This window comes from Pinus tabuliformis, chromosome Q, assembly GCF_031772625.1.
Source record: "Pinus tabuliformis cultivar Carrire ecotype Pingquan chromosome Q, CPIR1, whole genome shotgun sequence".
Lineage (NCBI taxonomy): Eukaryota > Viridiplantae > Streptophyta > Pinopsida > Pinales > Pinaceae > Pinus > Pinus tabuliformis.
Window position 1 is genome coordinate 786,974,261 of NC_142296.1, and position 22,537 is coordinate 786,996,797.

Genomic DNA, 22,537 nt, shown 5'->3' on the forward strand with positions numbered 1-22,537 from the left:
GAAATCCAAGAAAGAATTTATAGTATCATAAATTCCTATTTATTATTATCTTCTTAATATTTATCCCTAATAATATTTTTTTCATCCTAATTATTATTTATTACCCATTTTCCTTTATTCCTGGATTCTTTTGCATTTTAAATTCTTTCCTTATTTCAATTTGGTATTATGGAATGATTTCTTCATTTTTAAATAGTTGTTAATTAATTCAGAGTTTAAAAGCACGGCAAGTTTTGAATGCATCAATAGAAACTAGTTTACTTAATAAGTTAAAGAGAATATATGTGAACCAAATAATATTGAAGGGTAAGAATTTAGTTACTATATTGCTTATGCATCTTTCTTCTGATTCATCATTAGTAAAAGTGTGGTAACTAATGAAAAATAGACTATCTTCACTTTATAAAGGGTTAATAATCAAAACTATAACATTTAATGTATGATATGATTGCAATGATAATTATGTTCAAGGTTTGAATTTGCTTAAACTCTATAAAATCAATTTTAATTCATCTATATTACTTTAAATGTTCCACTATTAGTATTACCCTCTCTTATACACTTTAATCATTTTATCGAATATTTTTCGAATCTTTCCTTAACTTTTCATTGTTTCCTTTACCTCCTTATCTGTGTCCACTTGAAGACATCGCAAAAGAACCAATTTAATTCAAATTGAAGTTCAATCTCCCCTTTAATTCATAGGAAAGGTATATTCAAACCATTAATGTCTTAGAATATGGAACCAAGGGAAAGACATGTCCATTTGAACAATTAAATACACATTGAAAGCATTGATCTAGAAATACAACACTTTATAAAACATGAAAGTAAATTGGATGAAGATAATTTTGAAAAGAGAGTAAGGCATTCGTGGAGGTGGTGGAAATCCTACAGGAAACAACAATCAAGGAAATTTAAGGATTGTTGGTTTAGACCAAAGAAGTGGAAACTGATTTCAAAGAACAACTAAAAATTATCATAATTATATATAGTAGGCACTTAGTGGGGAAATTTTAAGGAAGAAAACATGATCACGAGTAAATAGGTTAGGTTTACTGTCCTAGAATAATAAGAGAAAAAATGAATAGCTAAAAAAACTATAATCAAAGAACTTAAAAGGAGAGAGACATAAAATGGATAATGATAGGCTAAAACCAAGTGATATCTTAGGGTGGGAAGGCCTAATATAGACCATACAAAGGTTGATACAATGATGAAGTCTAGAAGATAAAGAAATATCTTTGAATATCACACTTTAAAATGAATGAAGCATATATAGCTCCAAGCCTATGAGAAAGAAGGAAGTTGAAGTGGTTTAAATTGTTCATCGATGGGGATATGAAAACTATTTACGAATAGGAAACAAGGAAGAGTGAGTGTTAGTGGACAAATAAATAGACACAAGCAAGTGGGTTGTCCTCGAAGGAAGAGAACCAAATATTGAATAATTTAGAGAAGCAAGTTGAAAATAGGGATACATGAACCTTGTGGCCCAAGGAAAACTAAAAGTAATGGTATGGAGTGCCATGGGATACTATTGGAGGAAGGTTCATCTTTTTCGGGAACTAGAAAATGGTAAATGCATTATAGTGCTTAACACATGAACACAAAGATTGTAAAATTCATGAAATTGAGGGACACAAAATATGGGTAACCCTAATAATCAATATCAACTAATTGTAAACTAGTATTATTAAGGAGGAATTTAGAGACAACATAAACTTGAAAAAACTAATAGTAAAAGCAAATATTCTTGGCTCAAAATACAAGAGGAAGCATTGAAACCTTCTTGATAATATGCTACTTCAACATCCTTTTTCCAAGTTATATAAAAAATGTGAATTAAATGGTTAAGACTCACACCGCCACCTAATAATCAAATAGAATAATTTAAAGAAAAATGGGACATAATGATAGTAACGGTGAAGCGAACAAATTTTTTTCTTCAGGTTAAACACTCCAGAAGACTTGGAATATGTAGATCTCTATTGAGATACAAGATTATATAGTAAATGTATGAATAAGAATGATGATACAATGAGAGTGAGGGGCCAACTTATATATTAGGCAGGTGCCTCTTCATGGAGAGGCATGTCCCATTTAGACATGCCTCTTAAAACTAATTACTAATTAACTAATCATTATTACAATTATCCTCATTTATGTATATTTATATTATTTATATATATATTATTGGTAACATTGACTTCCTCCACAAAAAAGCTTTGTCCTCAAATCTTGTTGATGCAAAAGGCTTGATATCTTTCTCAGTTTTGAATGTCTTCACATCTCGGCATTGTCATCTTTGTTGATACAAGATGATATGATCTTTGAAGTGACAAACAAAATTGTCGCACTGAGAAGGGATCTAGCCATCCTGGATTAATCTTTTGTGGAATATTCTGATCACTGGAATTTTGTAATGAATTGTCATCATAGGATTGGATTGAGGTTACACCAACATTCTTTGGAACATTAGTTTGTTGTTTCTATTCTGAATGGTATTGATGCTTAGCTTGGTTGAGTTGTCTACTCTCATGATTCAGATGTCGATAGGGAACTTTTTTAGTTTGACTTTCCCATATTAGATGTTTGGAATTTTTTTTTATTTTCTTCTTGTGAGGATGTTGTTGAGTTGGTTATAGAGCCTTCACATGGGATGTTCATCATCTAAACTACAACATTTAAGTGTATATTTTCGTCAACTTTCTTGTCTTCTTCTTGAGTTGTGGCATTCACTATATTGGTATCTACTCCCTTATCTTCAACCTGGACTGTTACGACTTGAGACTTTGATACTTCTTGAGCAAGTTGTTCTAACTTTTCTATTAATGATTTTTTTTTCCTTTTTAAGCTTCTTGATTTGTGTTAATAAATTTTCGCTATGGCCTTTTAGTCGAGAAACTTCTTCATTTTTGTCAGTGGTGATCTTATCAACTTCTCTTTGCATATTTTGTAGTACTTTTTTACTTTCTTGAAAAATTACTTTTGAAATATCTTGTATGTCTTTTGATGATATAAAATTTGGCTTCACTGTAACATCTTGTAATGCTATCTTTTTTTCTTTGTATGAAAATGTCAAAAACTTCTTCTTCATATTTAGGATAATAGATCCTAGTGATTCGGTCCACGGTGAACCCAAAATTATATCACTATTGTCGCAAAATAAAGTGTTAACGGTAAATTACGAGACAAAAGTATAGTCTCCAATACTTAGTTGTAGATTGCTTATGTCGTATTGTTTTTCATTTGTGTCTACAAAATTTGTTTTAATTATATTTGATCACTAATTGGTTAACACATTATAAAAAATATCCTAATATTTCACTATTTTTTTTTCTTTTTTCTTTTTTCCTTTATTTAACTTTAATAAGTTTTTTTTAATCTTACTCTTTTTCTCAAATACTCTCCGAAAAAAAGCTTTCCAATATATATATATATATATTATTTTTCAATAAAACACTTTTAAAAATCCTTGATTTTCCTTTTAACCAAAATAATATATTAACTTTATCTTATCTATCTTTGTAGTTATTATATTCCCTTGTTTTCAATATATTAACTTTATCTTATCTATCTTGTAGTTATTATATTCCCTTGATTCCCTTGTTTTCTTATTGGACACTTAGTTCTTCTCCCACGATTATATTTTTCCTTAAATATATCAGCAAGTACATATAATTATGAATATTTGTTTGTCCAACGTAAATATTAGATGCGTGGTGACTCCTAGGTGAGAACCTTTGGTTCCTCTTACCTCTCGGTTTAGTTGACGTCTCCCCCATTAAAGTTCACAGTTGTACTCTAACACCGTTTTTCTTCTTTCAACGTTGTTCGTGCAAAAACAAGATGCCTCTACCACTAGCACCACGTCAACATCGGTAACTGCACATTCTTCCAACTATTAAATTTAATCAACGGGATTCCAACGCTACTTAATAAATTTACCGGTTCGTTGATATGGTTTCATTTGATCGGACTGATGTTCAAGACGACATCAGGATTTTACGACAGTTTTGGATGGAACTTGGGAGAATATACAAGTGGTTTTAAATATAACAACAATATGAACCGATTGCATAAACATGAGTATGACCGTAGTGGAATTTGAGTGAGTAGCCAATTTCTATGAAGCACGGTTATTTGTGGCATAGTTACCAAATTCGAATTCAAATACGAATACGAATTTGATTTGATACGGAAAAAATGTGACTGTATAAAATTCAATACGGAAAAAATTTGAAAATATACATCTTATATAGATTAACATATTATTATTATTTTTTTCAAAACTTTATAAAATAAAAATGAATCTTTCCTATAATAATACCATTATTTCCTTATTTCCAATATCAATCTTTTCTGTGTATTTATATTTTTATCTATTTAAGATAATCTATTATTTATATTCTGAATTGAGAAAACATCTAAATAAAATATATTAATATAAATAACAAAAACTCAAAATTGATATTCAATATAAAAAATGAAATATTAAATATTTAAATAATCTCCCAAACTAAAACGAGTACTAATTCCCCTTATAATCCAAATTTATTCCATAATAACTAGGTAGATTAATCTTTATGATGAATCACAAAAAAATAAATACTTTAATTGAATTTCAAATCAACTATTACTAAAACCAATTTAGATAATGACTGTCATTTAAAACTATATTTTAAAATTTTTACAAAATATATTTATTTTTATAATTTTTTTAATAAAAAATTTTTAATAAAGAATTTACTATTTTATGATTGAAAATTTTATATATAAAATTTCCATAACATTTTTTAATATATAAATTATTAGTAAAATTTGTGAATGCTCGGGTAAAATAGATGTTTCTATATATGTATAAATGGTAAATATATATGGTCCCATGGGACAGATGTTTCTATATATATGGTTGGTTGGGTGTTTTTACAGAGGGTACTGGAAACCAATGCGTATGATCGCTGCTTGCTTATTAACCAGAGGAAATACCGGAGCATTGTACCCTCTGCTCAGCGGTTCAAAATCGCAACCTGCAGTGGAGAAATTAACTTTATTGATTTGGTGAACTACAAATACCGTACCGTATCGAAATTAACGAATTAAATGGCGAATCGAATCGTATCAGCGAATTTCCGAACTTTTTTGGCCAATACGGCCGAACTTGGTAACTATGATTTGTGGGTAGTCGTGAAACCAACGCTATCATTCCAGGATATGCAATAGGAAGCCTTCACAGTGGTTAAACAATTTTTTTTTTCTCTTCGCATATGTTGACCTCAGCGGTGATATTTAGATCCCGAATTTATATACGAATTTTTCCTTTAAACCAAATCCGTTTTCACTTTAATTAAATTGTGTTATTTGGATTTGGCTTCCTTATTAGCATAATCTTTTTTAATTTTTAAAATGCAAATGAAACTTCTAAAATGTAAATGGACCAGGAAGATTTTTGGTTAAGGACTTGATTAAGAGAAAGTCAAAAAGTTGTGGCAAATAGAGTCTTGTTTTAAATGTGGCTAAAAGTTATTATGGTATATGGTAAAGATCTTATACTTGGCTCTAACACTAATGTAATAACGTGTCATACCAACTGAAGTGAATAAAGTTCGTTTTTCAAGTTAAATATTCAAGAAGACTTGGAATATGTAGATCTCTATTGAAATACAAGATTATATATTAAATGTATAAATAAGAATGATGATACAATGATAGTGAGGGGCCTGCAAGTGCCTCTTCATGGAGAGTCATGTCTTATTTAGACATGCATTTTCAAACTAATTACTAATTAACTAATCAGTATTACAATTATCCCCATTTATTTATATTTATATTATTTATATATATTTTATTCGTAACAAAGGGATTTTAATGAGACAACCATGACAATTCAAAATGAATTTTTATACAAAACATAGACACCCTATTGTGAATTTGAAATTATGGGATTGGAAAAGGAAATCAATAGATTATAGCTAGGAAGTTACACACTTTAATAAAGTGCCTCTACACTCGTGACACAAACACAACATCATTATATATAATGGCATTGAGTGGCCAAAAGGGTTCAGTGGAGGCCACATGGTCAAATATTACTAGATTACATAATGGTTTCAACACACCTTGTAGATAATATAGAAGCTTTTTTGATATGCAATTTCCAAAAGAAGAGCTCATCAGACCATGACCATTATTTTGTAGAGTATATGTAGATAAAAAAGAGCTTATAGAGGTAATATACTAACACACATGTATTACAAAAAGAAATCATTGTTTCCACAAAAAATGTACAAAATTAGATAATGAAAATATTTACCTCCAAATTGGGTTTTTAATAAACAAAACAAATGAAATAATGGATATTTGCAAGGAGCTATTTGAGTAAATACAAAAAAATGGAATGTCACAAAGAAACGAAACTATGGAAAGGAAGGGTAGCATCAAAAAAATTCCTATTGAGCCCATGGTTCAACAAAGCTTTCTAAGGTGGCAAGAGAAACATATACTAAAGAAAATGCTAAAGAGAATGTAAATTTATTTTGAAAGAGATAAAAGGTAAATTTAATTTATTTTGAAAGAGATAAAAGGTAAATTTATGAGGTTAAGATGGTGAAGATGGGGAAGGAAAACTCAAAATCCTTTTGAATGGAATGACAAACCCTAGAATGGTTGGTAGAAAATGATATCATGCTCACCTAGTTTTCATCTCATGTGAAAAAATATAAATGAAATTCTTGTGTACATAATGAAACCACCAAAATAAGCATAGAGTAAGAAGTCTTCGTAAAAGAGGATATGTCATTGAGAACGAAAAAATACATCCTAGGTTTACAACACTAATACATGAAATATGGAAAGGATTCTCTCTTTATACACATCACAAAACTATGTAATAACATGGTTACACAGGGTTACCCAAGAATGTGAGTAACATGCTTCCTTTTTCCATATTTGAATAGGGCATCAAAAAATAAAATAGAAAAATGTGGGGAACTAGAGAACTACCATGATCAACCTAGTGTTTTCCAAGTTAATGAGTTATTAATGAGAAAATGGGTAGAGGTAAGGTCAGAACAAAATGAAAATTTAGTTTATGGTCAAAACAATCTACCAATGATCATTCCGTTTCACTTAGGCATGCAATAAAAAATACTTAGTGCAACAATCATGATGAACTATGGTGTTTTCATGTTCATTTTAGATAGGTTTTAACATTGTACCAAGGGAGAAGCTATGGGAGAGATTGAGTGAATTGAGGGCCATAATCAAATGGAGGGAATTAGTACACATGTTATAATATGATTAAGTAATGGCTAAAATAATAAATCTAGAGGGCCTTTCCTCGCACTTAATAACGACATTGAGGTGACATAGGGCTTTCCCTTATCCTCTAACATTATTTTATCTTATTTTAAATAAGATAGAATAAAGTCCATAAACATGAAAGGTCTACAAGGGGGAGCCATAATGGCCGCTATAAAGATCTTGTTTTCTATAGATGATGTACACAAACATCTAGGACACTACATGACCTACATGATCATGTAAGGGTTCAAAGGAATTTTACAAAGAGATTGGGATGAACATGAAAATTTAAGAAACTAATATAATACTCTTCTCACTAAAGTATTAAGGAAAAAGACCACAAATCACCTTAGGTCAACTACTAGAGATAATAAAAAGGTGTAAATATTTGGGGCTAGATTTCAATGAAAATTTAAGTGGAATGCATGTGTGACGAAAAGACTACAAGGAGGGTGGAGAGAATTCTTATTTTTGCAAAATAGATACATTAAAATTAATATTTATTGCTATAAATTGTTGTGGTCTCTTTTTCAAACACTTATAACCTTGATATTCTTTTATTAATCCATGTGAAGATTGAGATCAAGTATATATAGAAATGTATGAAACTAGATCAAGCATGTGCAAAAAAAATTGATGAAGAGTAAAAACAATATTATAGTGATACACTTCTTTCAAGTAGGTGTATATCGAATAAAATTGGAGGCATTAAGAAAATTGGTTTGATACACAAGAAATGGAAACTATGTATAGTGACAAATTTCTAGTTAAAATAATATAAGGTGGTGTAAAAAGTAGGAAGAAGACATGAACTAATAGTCCATAAATTGGTTAATCATTGATATATAAAAGAAGAAAGATGCCCAATAGATAAAAAGTCCTTGATTTGTTTTCACTGATGCAACAAGAAAAGAAAGTGGAGAAAATAGGAAACAATTCACATAAGTTGATATATGAAACACAAAGATGTAATAAACCAAAAGAGTCATGGAAAAAAAAGGTTATGTCCAATAGGTGAAAATGGAGAAGTAGAACTTGAATAAAACTCTCCTAAACTATGCAACATATCTAAAAGTAAGACAAATGCGGAATTTCATTTCAAAGAAAAGAGAAGTGGCATTTGAGCTATAATAAGAGTTTGTGAGAAAATGATCAAGGGAAGGAGCACATGATTAAAAATAAATAAAAAAGGTTCTAGTTATCATATTTTCTTGTTTTAGTCTCTTTAAAAATATCACACAAAAAATTGTTATCAATGTGATGATTAAATTTTTACATGGTTACAAAATTTAGTATACAATTTACTAATGTTCATCTATATATCCTTCCTTCAATTTCAAAACTTCTTATATTAATTTTGTGTTAGACTTTCCAATTTTTTGAGTTGTGGTTTCCTTTCATTTTATTTGTTTTTGTGATTTCCATGCTAGCCCTTCTTGTGCATTAGACTTGAAGAATCTTTCTAGGCCAAAATATGGTATGATCTTTTCCACACTTCTTATACAAGTTTAGGAAAAATAATAAAAATCATTGAACATCTATATAATATTGACAATCTACAATATATTTTTTATTCTTTCATTAAAATAAATATTACGAATGAGATATTGATTAGATATTCATTTCCTTTTATGTTATGCATTGAAATATTTTTATAACTCATCAAAATCATACCCACGTCGTCAAAATCACCTCAAAATCATCCATGTCATCAAAATTACACCCATGTTGTCAAAATCACCACATCACCCATGTTGTCACATCATCAAAAATCACCCACATCATCAAAACCACTTGGAGATCATACTTGACTTAGGCCACACAAACCTTTAATCTAGTTGGATTTGTAGCCATGTGGTTTCAAACTTTGGAACTTAATAAAAAGTTCCTTAAAACTGCACCTTGTCACCATTTGATTTACACTTCTAATAGGCTTCAATTTAAACTCCTTAATGATCAAAATAATTCATAATTTTCATTAACTCAAATTAATATAAAATGAAATAAATTTTATTTCATAAAACTTAATTTATAAAATATATAAAAATGGTTAAAACAATTATTGAAAAAAAAAATCACTAAAATAAACATTTTTTAAACATACTTATATGATTACTTAAACCTAAAGGTGGAAAAGCCTTTTAAGCAAGACCATTCCTGTAATATTTATAATTTTAAATATGGAAAAGCCTTTTAAGAAAGCCAATTCATGTAATATTTATAATTTTAAATATGAACGCTCACATTGAATTTAATGAAAATAAATATATCAATACCATTCTTTATATGAAGTTATATTTATGGATAGTTAGAATAAAAAAAGTGGTAAAGGAAGTTTGCAATAATATTTACCAATTACCGAGTATTACTAACCTATCACATTAAAAGGGGTTAAAGTTTATAAACTTTAAAGGTTAGATATATAAATAAAAAAAATTAGAATTAATGGCATTATTAAGAGTTAAAATTTTAAAATCAACATTTTTTTTAATTCACCAATTTAATTAAAAATGTTAAATAATTTAGAAAAATGTTAACCTTATTTTATGTTGCAAATCCCTATTGACTCATAAATCAAAATCCATATTTTTACTTCATGATTGACAAATATTTTTTTACCTAAATTATTTCTAAAGAAAAATAAGTAAAAGCTTTTTGAAAAAAAATTAAGGAAAATAATTAAATCTGACAAATATTTATCCATTTCTTTTTTTAACCATCATATATTAACAATTTTAAAACTACACATCATATATCATCATTAATATCCACCTAGTTCTTGTATCCATGAGATTGATAAACAATTTTAAAAATTTACATGTACCAATATACAAATATATAGATATATATTTAAAAGCTACACATCATCATTGATGTCCATTTCATTTTTAAGACTTTCAAACTATGAACTAGAAAAATTTAAGTGTGCTCTCTCTCTATATATAACATTTGTCACATTAATTTTTCCTAATATCCATTTCATTTTTAAGACTTTCAAATTATGAACTAGAAAAATTTAAATGTGCTCTCTATATATAAAACATTTACCACATTAATTTTTCCATAAACATTATAAAATATATTTTTCCCTATAACTTTAACTACAAGTTATGTCAACTCAAAGTGCTAAGAAAACTTGGAATTACATTAAAATATTTTTAAAATTTACAGTTACTTAAATAAATTGGTCCTATTTTCAATAAAAACATTTTTTTTAAATACAATTTAAATTTAAAAATATTTTTTGATTAATTAAAATAACTTAAATAAAATATATTTATGCCAAGTCAGCGTGATTTATATATCCAATCATAAATATATTTTATTTTAACCATGTTGATTTGCATAATAATTTAGAACTTTATATCATTAATAATTTATTTCTTTTTAAAGATTATTTTTCTAAATGTTTGATATTTTTCTATTTATTTAATCTATTTAGTAATTGATATTTTTTCAAATAAAAATACAAAAAAATGTACAATCTTCAAATTATATTCATTAAAGACAATAAAGATAAAGCCCTCGAATAGCTATAACTAAGAGAGAAGACAACAAATAAATAGAAAATGTATTAAATTGAGCAATAATTCTATAAACATGCTCAGGAACAACTAAAGCCTATATGCTTTACAGTGCAAGACATGTTTTGAGGATGGTTGGTAGGGAGACTCCAAAAAGAAGCTAAGGAAAAATTTTGGAGGGTGGTTGTAGCTGCTACAACACTTGGCGACACACTAGTAGAACTCCAGCTCTCTAAATGGACCTTGTTTGTGAAAAGAAAGTCTAACACCTTCGGAAATATTGTTCATTTCTCTGTTCATCTTAGTTTCCACACTTGCCTGATTATAAGATGTAGCATCTTCCAAGCCCTTAGTTGGTTGACACACATTCCAAGCCAAGCCAGCACAATTGTTTTGATTCAGGATGAGGGGTATATTGGTGCACAATCAGTATGGTCGTCAAAGTTTTAGTTTAATCTATGGTGTTGCTCCGCTGCCATCAGGCTTGGATAGTACCCCGATGGAGTCACTTAGGAACACAAGCATCACTCTGCTGCCAACGAGCCTGGTGAGTACCCTGATGAAGTTACTTTCATCACCTCTCTGTGCAGGAAGCCTTTCTCTTCTTTTGCCTTATTCATTTTTCATTTTTTCACATTTTCATTTTTTCACTTTTCATTTTCGTAACTAAGCATAACACTTATTCATTTTAGAGGTGGAAGAGGGATCCTGACTTATTGAGAGTAGAAGAGGTTGTTCCTTCAGAGAAGTAGTTTATATATACCTCTGACATGGTTGTTAAGGTTTTCCCCCTCACCTTACTCTACTTGACTGAGCTGACAAGGATTAACCCAAAAACAACCAACTAGAGTAGGTGACCCTAGTTAGTGCGCAAGTATTGTGTTTTCACCAAGTTTCACTTTGAACAATATGTATTTTCCATCAATGTATCATGGACTGAAGATAACAAGTTCTTCATACATAGGTAAGATGACAGATAACCAAGTATTGATAACTGCACAAGTCCTCTTGTATTTTATGCAGCTTGTTTCAAAAGTCGCACAGGGTTTCATGCGAAACTAAGCTATGGAAAGAAACAAGCATACAAAAAATAAAACATAAGTAAATGCATAAGTAATGTGAATAAGAAAATAAACAAGAAAACAAACCAACATGCAAAGTAAGAAGAAAACATGCAGACAAGCAAACAAACATGCAAAGTAAGAAGAAAACACGCATGCAAGCAAACAAACCAAAAGCAAACACTACTCCTACTCCTAAGCTAACGGTGCATGGGCCTTCTCACGTGAAGTGATACTTCCAATGCAACCACCAACACATTGGTTGACCCATGTTGGTGAAGGCATGGTTCGAAAACAAGAGAACTGTGCAAACCAACAAACAAGACAGATTTAACAATGAAGACAAACACATTTCGAGTTTAAAAGCGTCCACAAAACATAAGTGAGTGAAAGCGCATGACATGCACTCCGTGGACTTGCCATGGTGATGTGCTTCAGTGTGTGCAGATGTTAAGTGTATGCATTCTCTTGACTGTGACATGCAAGAAAATGTGAGAAAGGTAGACCACTTATGTTGCGCAAGTGTGCTTGTTGTGTAAGATTCTTCCAATGCATGAGCGATGGGATTATGTAGTTCAAGTGGAGGAAGTGAAATCTGTGTGTGAGATTGATATTCAAGGCATACATATGTGTGATGAGGAGCCTCAGGTGTTTCAACAATTTCTTGATCAGAAGTGAGACCAACCTTAGGACAGTAAGGGCCTGACATAACCATCAGCTCGGGCTGAAGTGTATGAACAATCTAGGGGGTTTTGACTTCGTCAACGAATAGATCATCGTAAACGAGTGTCTTAGACAAATTAACAAGAGTTGAATCAATATCATGATCGGATGAAGAAGTAGAGAGATCACGACAATCAAGATCATAAAATTCAGGATGTTTGTCGACATCCTCTTGGTTTGATGAATCACATAGAGGGGTAGATGAGAAGCAAGAATGTTCACCCTCTGCATTTCTAGAAAAAACAGATGAATAATAAAGTGGATTTTCAATGAATGATTGGTCCTCTCCGTTGTTCGATGATGGGCTGACATATGGTGTGTCCTGTGAATGATCAACAATGGGTGCATCCGTGGATGGAGATACACATGAAAAACCAGGGATGTGTTGTAGTGGCTACAATCACCCTCCAAAATTTTGGCCTGCACCAATTTCAGAGTCTCCCTTGAAGAGTTTCACTTGATGATTGCACACACTAGGGTTCACTCCATGAGATCATGTGAGTCTTTACATTTTCCTTTCTTGTTCATTGCATCCAAGTCTCTGCATGTTGATGTCCAAGTCATGTTTGCGACCATGTTCTAGTTATGCTCAAAGTCTTTGATTTGTATGAGTATGTTGTGTTCGCCATGAAAGCATCTATCGCACTCACACACGAAGTCATGTTCATTGCCCAACAAGTGTCGTCTAGATCATGAACGATCAATCATGAGTGTCACGCTTGTTGCTTGCACCGTTAATCAGTCATGTCGAACATGTGTATCTAGATGGTTTGGTCGTTTTGTTGTCAAGTCATGTGAGTGTGTGTTTGTATGATCACCTATGCATCTTTCGATTGTTCACACACTTAGTCATTTTTGCTAAATTTCTAATGACCAAACTCCTCACTAACAATCGAACCATCACCCTACTTTTGACTCAATCAACTGTCAACTAGAACAGTGCAGAAGTACCATGCTAGTCCTTTTAAACTGCGCTTCCTGCTAGCAACTCAATCAACTCTCATGTTGGCCACCCAGACAGTCAGACCCGACAATAACCTTGGGATTGACTCCCCTCACAATTTGCGTAGAGGCCATTAGACTCACCCATTCAACTAACTGAGGAAATTGTGCAGACAAGCCAGACAGACACCAAGTGCCCGTCCCTGTTTCCTTCAAAAAATTACGCAGTTTTCACAGTCAGCTATCCCGATAGTCTACCAACTATTCATCTTAGAAATTACGCAGTGCTCATGAGTAGGTCTTCTACTTCTCATCAGTTAACTCAAATCGGAAATTGTGTAGATATGATCAGCAGGCTGGTCTCCTAGCCTCAGTGCAATTTTCCCAGCCAGCAGCTCCCAGCGACAAACTACTTGTTCTCTCCAGGAATTACGTAGTTTCTGTTGCGAGTGACTGAGAAAGCAACTGCCAATTCCCTCTAGGAATTGCATAGTTTTGGCTTCCAGTGACCCAGAATCCAACTGGAAGTTCCCTCTGGGAATTGCGCAGTTCTGGCTTCCAGTCTCCCAAGCAGTTCCCGAGAAAAATTGTGCAATCCCTGCCTGTTGATCCTTCATGTAGCTCGGCCCGTTCCTCTGGAAAATTATGCAAATATGGTTGTCCAGCCCCTGTTGACTATGCGTTCCTAAAAATACGCAGATCATGCCTGCCTTTCCCTCCTGCATCTCGAACTGTCCCTCCCAAAACTTGCACAATTTTACCTCCGAGCCGAGCCAGACCTTGCAGACAGTCACTGTTGACTCAGATTGTCTATCTCCATCTCTCAGTGACTCTTGCGTAGTTTTCATAAGCAGTTGCCCAAAGCCATCATCCCACATCATAGTGTTGTTGCCTCTCCCAGTCACCTGCATTCGAATGACCATGTGTCATGGTAGACTAGGAGGCTTTTGATTTGATGTCGTCTAGTCATGAGTGATTGTAGGTATAGGTACACCAACAAACATGTCAAGACAATGAACAAGATGAATGAAGGGAGAAGTCTTGCAGATGGATAGGTTCACCAACGGATGAAAAAACGAGGTGTGTGAAGAGGACAAACATGACGAACATGCGCCTTCATGAACAAGTGAGCCTGTTAATCCTTCTAGCATGAAAGCATGGAAAAACATACTAAAGCTTCATCAATCGAACCAAGAACCATCGAAGACTCCGTGCACTTTGCCATGCGCAGGTGAAGCTATGATACATCATGAAGACATCCATCACTCAATAACACTATAGCTCGACCTGCACTCCAGTAGCAGCACGAATGTACCAGAATTGTCATGTCAAGTCATGTCAAGTCAAGTCATGAGTCATGTTGCCCACATCTCCAATATGGGCTTCTTTTAAATCAATGCGATGTAATGTGGAAGTCCAAGAGACCCACTTGTTGAACATAGAGTCATGTAAGTCAAAATTTCATTGAAGTCAAATGGTCATGAGTGTAGTTGAACATCCACAAGGATCAGTTTCACCCTTGGCTGTAAATACCCCCCTCATTTGTACCTGAAAGGACTTTTCACCTCAGCTCCTCCCACATAGCCATGAGAGTCTGTAATATTTTCTTTGAAGAGTAAGTAGTGGCTCCAAAGCCCCACTGACAGGGTTAGTGATGTATGTTGTAACGACATGTTTGGGAACTTTCGCTTAATTTAGAAGCCTGTTAACAGGCCAATAATTTTTCACACATGTATTGTATTTGTTATAAGACTGATCTTTAACACTTGTAATGCATGTTGGTTTAACCCGTGTTCTACATCTGAACTGATTAATTTGTTGTAATGCATAATATATTAATGGAAATGTGTTGTATATGTTGTTAACGTTGTCTTGTCCATGTCGACTGCTCTACCAAACATCAGAGAAACCTTTCACATGAACCTTGTCGTAACAACCATTGCAATCATTTGGACTGTTTCGTGAGTGTTGTACGTGTTATCTTACCTTGTATGTTGTGACTGCTGCATCTTAGTGGACTTCTCTACTGGAAGCTATGTATTCCTTTTGTGTTGTGTGTTCCTTGCCTAGTTGGGACTGATCCATTTCAACCTAGAACTCACCTTCACCTTCTTCCCCTCACAGTGAAAGAACCATTGACACAAGTACACTTACACTCACCAGGCTTGCGAACCTCACTTTTCGAAGACAAAGTGAACCACTCTCATGTGTTGACAAGCAAGAGTTGAGGCAAATCCTTAAGATAATGGAAAATGGGCCATCATACTGGATGGGACTACCACACCAAACGGTGTGAGGTCTAGTTGGGACTTCATACCGAGGTGATCCTCTGAATTTTAGCAGGTCCAGCACCATCAACATTTCTGGCGCTAGAAGGAGGGAATCCAGTTGTACATGGCTGAAATTACCCTCACACTCACTCATCAACCATCTGGTCAAGGCAGTAACTCGCACTCCCTCTCTCACGAATCATCAGTTGGTTACTCCTCACCTCCCAGAATTGAACACGAGATTTCATATCAGCACCTTCTCTCTATCTATCCCATCACTCACTAGTTCACGAAAGCAGTCGGACTAATCCTAGGCATAGAGTATCTTCCACACGCATCTAAGAAGCCAAAAGCCACTCCCATAGGGGTTGTTGTATCATCGGTGGAAGAAGCAGTCCTTGCTACTCTTGAAGTTTTGGAAGGAGCTATTGAAGATGGAGAGGAACCTCCAATCTTCTTTGAAGACAAACAAGGCACTCTTGTGGTCTTGGGATCAAACTTGGTATAGGAGGCAGAGGGTAAGGCAATGGAGGAAGTAGAGGCAAAGACGAACTGATAGATTCAGATCCAGAACTATTAGATTTTGAAGGAGAGGAAGAAGACAAAGAGGATGAAGAGGATGAAGAGATGGCTAACCCAAATCTTGAATGGATGACTCAAGGACCATTGGCTCTCCTAGCTGTTTTGCACAAAATGTCAAAGCAAGCAGAGAGAATGAACATCAAGTTAAACCCTGACAGTGTGATGAAGGAAGAAGACCATTTAGACAACTTCTACCTATAGTTGCAGACCCTTGAGGTATGTTATAACGACGTAGCATGTATATTGTTTCCATGTACCTTGGACGATCGCACAACTACTTGGTATCATAGCCTTCCACCCAACTCCATACAAAACTAGAGTTCATTCAAATGTATGTTCCTTGAAAAGTTTGTTGATGATAAGACCCCAACCATGCTACTCAAAGAATTGGGAAGCCTCAAGATGGAGGGAAAAGAGAAAGTGAAAGATTTCAATCAGAGGTTTACGTGTATTTTGAACAAGTTTTCAACAGAGACCAAACCTCATGACTCCATCACTGTCGACTATTACACATCTACACTTCCAACCACCATTGCACAGTTCGTCAAGCGAGCTGTGAAGCCAACACTTTTAGAAAGATGCGAAGAGGCTATTGTTGTTTAGAAATACTTGCACACCATTCGAGTCATCAAGGATGACGAATCAACGAAATACTCCAAGGATGCAAGCAGAAGACCCCAAGAAATGGCAAGCTAGGGAAAAGACAAGGAAGCAATTAATATTGAGACCCTCACTCTCCTTGTCAAGAACTTGACCACCGAAGTGTCCGAACTCAAGAAACGGAAGATGGACACATTCGCAAGTAGTCATCCACCCAAACAGAGATAGACAAGCAGTTCATCAATCGACTCATCAAGAAAAATTGGTTCGGTTCCAAATTTGTGCAGAAGATTATGTTCTAACTCGATCAATGTGTTGATCCTAAGTTTTGTTCCTCCCATGAAGAATTTCACCTCGAGAACTCTTGTTCAGATTGGAAGCGAGTTGTTACCTCTGTCTGTGCTCACACACTCGATGTGGATGGCGACATATAGGAGAAGCCATAAGACATTGATGATAACGAAGCGGTTGCACCTGATGAAGCACCAAGTTCTGGGCATGTGGTGAATGCATACCAGTGCTCACAAGTAGTCTCGAAGACGAACACTGAGAAGCAGCCCCAAAAGAAAAATTATCGTTACCATCTTAGGAGTAAAGTGGCCACCCCTACACTTAAGGAGATGCAAGAGAAGGTGAGACAATTGATAAAGAAGTTCGACCCACCAACTACCTAAAAGCAACAAACACAAAGAAAGTCTGGGAAGATAGCAGCAGATAAGAGTACGTCCATAGGTAGCAAGTTGCAAAACACTCCACCGGACAGCACAAACATCCGTTCCACCCTTGACACCTTGGTGAGTCTACCAACTCTGGATTACAACATAGTCTATGACAAGAAGAAAACTCAAATGAACATAAGTTTGTTTGAGCTAGCCAAAGTCTAGAGACAACGAGATATCCTACTGTGTGCATTGGGACAAATAGCAACAAACAACGCTGCCTCCACCACTAAGGGAGCAAGCACACCTCCCAGATCACTATCCAATGTGCTCAATACACTCTGGATAGAAGAAGCAAACTCAGGTTGCCCCCCATTCTTGCTTTCATTTGAATTTTTAAACTACAATGTCCACAACTGCTTGGTTGATCCTAGCGCGGTAGCCAATGTCATGCCACTCTCCATTGCTAAGAAGATCAATGCACGATGGAGTGAAACAGCTGCTAGAATCATCCAAATTGATAGAACATTAGTACTAGCCATTGGTGAACTATGAGATGTGATCATCTAACTATCCCATGACAGTTGAGTCCACCAATGCATCAACATAGTTGTTGTGGACATACCAGAAGCATATGGCCTACTACTCAGCAGAGACCGGTCCAGCAAGCTAGATGAACATTTTGCTGCAGACTGGTCTCACTTGTGGCTTCCGTATAAGGGAAAATGCAACCAAATCCGGGTGTTATCATAGAGGTATATGAAACACAAAGTCACTCTCGTTAACGGCGAGAATGAACCTTTGGCCTTCGAAAAACTCATGTTTGGCAACTGCTTCCTGGAAAAGACATTGGAGTGTTATCTTGCATGGCCTACTCTGACCTCATCAGACAAGCAGTTGGGAATCATTCCTCGCCCAACTGATGATAATGAAACTTGTACAGTTTTTTTTTTGTAGTAGAATTAGTAGAAACAACGGTAGTAGCAGTGGTACCAGCACGCCAAATTGTCCATGTACTGAGAAGCTGTGGGCCATGAGTCTTGACAAATCAGGAACACATTATGTCTCAAGGACCAAGTCTATCTCAGTCATCCAAAACAATGAACCATGCGTGATTTCAAGTTTTTTGAAGTCTGAAGTCACAAACTATGATAGAGAAGCACTCGTTTTGAACACACGAAGGACCAACACTATGAACGAATAGAGCAACCTGGGAATCCACCATGATCCGAAGATGGCCAATCTCGGTACAAGTTACACACTATAGCAGCAACCAATTATTGACCACTTGATCGAATAGTACCGAGATGGGTCTGCACGAGTAGATGATGACCTGAGTACCCATTGCACATGAGAAATCCAACATGAGTTTCCAGGTAAAGGAGGAAACAAGCCATTGCAGCAAAGAACAAGTAACACATGCATTTTGTTTGTCCTCCTTTCGTCGAAAAGATTGACTAACATTTTAAGTGTTTGGATTACTTGCAAAGTTCGTCATCATACTTGGTTTTCTGATTTAAATCCTGCACGTAAGAAATCTGGGAAGATCCACTTATGCATTGACTTCAGAAACTTGAACCCTTCTCGGAGTAAAAACAACTACCCCATGCCATCATCCAAGCCCATGTTGCACACAATACCTAAAACGGTGGTGTTGTCTTCACTTGAATGTCTTCTGGAATGCCACCAGGTTTCAGTAGCGGAGCCCGTGGACCGGTACTGGTCCATGAGAAACTTGGCTCACACATGTATCATTTGCAATCACTTAACGAGAGGATTGATAATATTCCTCTCAATGGACAAGTCCTCAAACACTAGTTACAGTAGGTCGGGCCACGCCTGTGCCATGTACATAGTATGCTTGTTGTTTGTTGTTTCACTTCGTTTGATTTGCTTATTATCTTTGCTTTCACTTTGTTTGATTCTGCTTACTATTTTTGTTCACGTTCATTTTGTTTGTTTGATATATTGATATTTTTGTTTATGGAAATAAGTGTTTCCAACTACTACATTCTGGCTTTTGAATAGAGCATGTGGCTGAAATTTGAAGAGACTTGTGACACTGCAACACTTGGCTCGTCTTGTGTCCATTTTCTTTATGCTTGGTTACAACCTTCGTTCGATGAAGTCTTGATGGGAAATATGAACCATCTATAAGGGAAGCTTTGGTCCAACCATGAACCTATGTCCACTCTAGGAAGCCCCATGCCTGTACTCATCTTTCTACTCTGTGTGTTTAAGCTAATCCAACTAGTAGAAACTAAGAAGGGGAAAAATATAAACAAGAAAACCTATGTCATAGGTATTACATGCTACTCTGAAGGAACAACCTCTTCTACTCTCAATAAGTCGGGATCCCTCTTCCGCCCCAAAAATAAATAAGTGCCTATGCATAATTCTCTTAAAAACTACAAAGGCGAAAGAAGAGAAAGGCTTCCTGCACAGAGAGGTGAAGCATGCAACTCCACTGGGGTATTGACCAGGCTCGCTAGAAATGGAGCAATGTGTGTGTTCCTATGTGACTCCACTCTGGTACTATCTAGGCCTACTGGTAGTGGAGCAACACCAGAGATGAAAACTTATACTATGAAAATATTCAACTCGTGAAATAAACTACCCTTCCCAGATTTGAAACACTGAGATCTAAGCTGAACTTTTGATTTTGTTTGACTGAGTTGGCAAAGGGTTAACCATGTATGTCCATGGGGTAAGTGGGGAAACCAAAGTACCCTACACAATGATTCAATACTCCTCGAAAGGCCAAGGCCCTGTGCTAGCAATGAATCAAAACAGAGAAGTTGGAGTTCTACCAGTGTGTCGCCAAGTGTTGTAGAGGCTACAACTACCCTCCAAAATTTTGGCCCACACCAATTTCGGAGCCTCCCCTGAAGAGTTTCACTTGATGATTGCACACACTCGAGTTCACTCTGTGAGCTCGTGTGAGTCATTACATTCTCCTTGCTTGTTCATTGCATCCAAGTCTCTGCGTGCTGATGTTCAAGTCATGCTTGCGGCCGTGTTCTGGTTATGCTCAAAGTCTTTGTTTCATATGTGTATGTTGTGTTCACCATGAAAGCATCTATCGCACTCACACACGAAGTCACATTCATTGTCGCAGAAGCGTCGTCTCGATCATGAACGATCAATCATGAGTTTCGTGCTTGTCACTTGCACCATCGGTCAGTCATGTCGGACATGTGTATCTGGATGGTTTGGTCATTTTTTCGTGAAGTCATGCAAGTGTGTGTTTGTATGATCACCTATGCATCTTTCGACTATTCACACACTTAGTCATTTTTGCTGAAGTTTTGACGACCAGACTCCTCACTGACAACCAAACCATCACCCTACTTTCGACTTGATCGACTGTCAACTAGAACAACTTATAAGCACCAAGATAGTCCTTTCAAGCTACACTGCTTGAAAGAAACTCAATCAAATCTCATGCTAGCCACTTAGATAGTCGGACCCAATAGTCACCCCGAGACTGACTCCCCTCAAAATTTTTTCAGAGGCCATTGACCTCACCCATTCAACTGACTAAGGAAATTGTGCAGATAGGCTAGACATACAACAAGTGCACATCCCTGTCTCCTTCAAAAATTCTGCAGTTTTCGGAGTTAGTCATCCAAACAGTCGATTGACTGTTCATCTCAGAAATTACCCAGTGCTCATGAGCAGGCCTTCCGCTTCTCATCAGTTAGATCAACTCTAAAATTTCACAGATATGATTAGCAGGTCGACCTCAGTGCAATTTTCCCAGCCAGCAGCTCCCAGCAGTAGACTGCCTATTCCCTTAAGGAATTGTGCAGTTTTTGTTGCCTGTGACTGAGCAGCCAACTGCCAATTCCCTTTGGGAATTGTGTAGTTTTGGCTGCCAGTGACCCAGCATCCAAATGCCAGTTCCCTCTGGGAATTGCACAGTTTTGGCTGCCATCCTCCTATGTAGTTCCCCAGAAAAACTACACAATCCCTACCTGCTAACCCTTCATGCAGCTCGACCTGTTCCTCTAGAAAATTGTGAAAATATGGCATTCCAGCCCCTGCTGATTTTTTGTTCCAGAAAATGAAAAGAGCATGCCTTCCTTGCCCTCTGTAGCCTGGACTGTCCCTCCCAAAAATTGTGCAATTTTGCCTCCCAACCGAGCCAAACCTTGCAAACAGTCACTGTCAACTCAGTTTTTCTGTCTCCATCTCTCAGTGACTCTTGCATAGTTTTCATCAGTAGTTTCCCAGTGCTATCGTCCCGCATCATAGCCCTACTACCTCTCTCAATCACTTGCATTCGAATGATCATGTGTCATGGTATACTAGGAGGTTTTGCATTTGATGTCGTCTCTTCAAGACTGACTGCAGGTATAGGTACACAAACAAACATGTCAAGATGATGAACGCGATGAACGAAGGGAGAACATGTAGATGGACAGGTTCACCAACAGACAAATGAATGAATCATGTGAAGCAGACGAATGTGACGAACATGAACCTTTGTGAACAAGTGAGCCTGTTAAGCCTTCTAGCATGAAAGCAAGGAACAACATGCTAAAGCATCATCAAGCGAACCAAGGACCATCGAATACTCCGTGCAATTCACCATGCAGAGGTGAAACTATGATACATCATGAAGACAACCATCACTCAGCAGCATTGTAGCTCAACATGCACTCCAGCAATAACACGAATGTACCCTCATTGTCATGTCAAGTCATGAGTTATGTTGCCCACATCTCCACTATGGGCTTGTTGTCAATCAATATGATGTAATGTAGAAGTCCAAGAGACCCACTTTTTGAACATAAAGTCATGTAATTCGAAAAGTCATGGAAGTCGAATGGTCATAAGGGTAGTCGAATAGCTACAAGGGTCAGTTT